Source organism: Otolemur garnettii, unplaced genomic scaffold (genome assembly GCF_000181295.1).
Source record: "Otolemur garnettii isolate 467f Iridium unplaced genomic scaffold, OtoGar3 scaffold00004, whole genome shotgun sequence".
NCBI classification, from domain to species: Eukaryota; Metazoa; Chordata; class Mammalia; order Primates; family Galagidae; genus Otolemur; species Otolemur garnettii.
In genome coordinates, this window is record NW_003852399.1 from 22,814,037 (window position 1) to 22,815,869 (window position 1,833).

Consider the following 1,833-nt stretch of genomic DNA (forward strand, 5'->3'; position numbering starts at 1 on the left):
TTTTTTTTGGAGACAGAGTCTCACTATGTTGCCCTTGGTAGAATGCCATGACATCACAACTCACAGCAACCTCAAACTCTTAGGCTTAAGTAATTCACTTGCCTCAGCCTCCCAAATAGCTGGGATTACCGGTGCCCACCACAACGCCCAGCTATTTTTTATTGTCATTGTTGTTTAGCAGGGCCGGGCTGGGTTAGAACCCATCAGCCCTGGTGCATGTGGCTGACACCTTAACCACTGAGCTACGGGCGCCAAGCCCAGATGGTCATTTTTGCAAAAAACATTTGAGCGCTTCAATAGTTTTCTCTCAGGCTGTCAACATGCAGATCTTTCATTCTTGAAGCACCTACTATCATCATCCCTGTCAATTTTCCCCTCTTCACCTGTTTTCTGGTCCTACTCTGTCAGGACCTGTGTTTGACAGTGGCTTTGCTGTGATCGCTCTAATGTCACTTCAGCTGACTTCATGAAAGCTACATGTTTTGCCATTTTTGCAATTACATTAGACTATAGTTTTCTTTTTTACTGTGTGATATGTTTTCAAACATTTCAACACGTAGCAATCCGCACAAGACTGAGAGCAGAGGTTGCCCTGATGCACCAAGATAGAAGTCTGTGTTAATTAAGGTTTGACAAAGGACTGATTTTATACATGTTTAGGCATTGCACATTTTCACATTTTGACAACCTGTGCTTCCCTACAAAAATCCCTTGACGGTGGGGATTTGGATAACGAGTACTTGAATAACAAAGCCGCGGTACAGATGGGCTATCCTCTTGTTGAATGTTGTCCGTCTTTAACAATGCTATCTAGCCCGACGTTGCCACCTTTTTGTAATTTCCAGACTACTGGAATTATTCTTCTAATCTGGGAAGATTTTGTTAAAAAAATTCAGAGGAAGATTAACAAGAATTGCTACTGAATGCTATAACATGCTATTAACGACATTTCTAAGAGAAGGATTAGTATTGACTTTGATGACAGCATTTCTCCGGGGATAGGCTTCAATTCAGCATCTCTTTGCGAAGGAGAATGTTCTGATGAGTTCCTTTCATTCTCTTCAAAGGTAGAATCAGAGGGAAGAACGCTGCTGTCCCCTTCACAGACAAACGTCGTCAACCCGTGGTGAAGCCGGCCTTATTTTAACTCCCCGAGATCCTTTAGAAAAAAATCATCGCTGTTGGCCTCTTTGATTTTCTTTCAGAAGCAATTGCTGTCTTTCTCACTGTGCCTTTGTTGCTGTGCAAGATTGAAGATATAAATTTATATTACTGGGATGGAAAGTCTGTGCGAAAATTCATTGATGATCCTTAAAAATGTCATTTGTGGTTGTACTAGATTTCTTACTTTGAATTGAAAGAAAAAAATCACATGCTTTTGTGCTTTTTTTTTGGCAGTTTTGGCTGGGGCCAGGTTCGAACCTACCACCCTCAGTATATGGGACCGGCACCCTACTCCCTGAGCCACAGGCACCACCCCAAATCAGTTTCTTGTTTAAAGGTTTTTGGGGGGGAGGGGAAGAGCTACTTTTGTTTAAAAATAGCTCTGTGATTTTACTTTTATCATAATTAATAAACACTGAGATCTTCATTTTATCTAACAGGGCCTGGGTGACTATTTGTGTCTCTTTCCAACTAGTGGGATTGGGAGTTTGGGCTGTAGTTGGTTTTGATTCAAGAACATGATTCCTCCTGGGCAATGTCTCCTTCAGCAAACCCCACCTAATCGAATCGGACGCTCAAGCTTAGACTAAGTCCACGGCAAATTATCCAATCACCCTGATGAATGTGGGATTTGAGGGGATTCAATGGAATAGGCACAGCTGTAAGATG

At 42.0% G+C, this 1,833-nt stretch overlaps 1 protein-coding gene across 2 annotated transcripts in view; it reads left to right on the forward strand.

Annotated features, from left to right (window-relative positions):
• Window positions 1-1,450, forward strand: part of DPYS (dihydropyrimidinase) — an 80,458-nt gene extending 79,008 nt beyond the window's left edge. The window contains exon 10 of one of the 2 annotated variants that reach the window (XM_003782549.3): window positions 1,068-1,450. The gene's annotated coding sequence lies outside the window, so the exon portion shown is untranslated. The remainder of the gene's footprint in view (window positions 1-1,067) is intronic. The other variant, XM_023517340.1, reaches the window with a different exon arrangement.
• The last annotated feature ends 383 nt before the right edge of the window (window positions 1,451-1,833 follow it).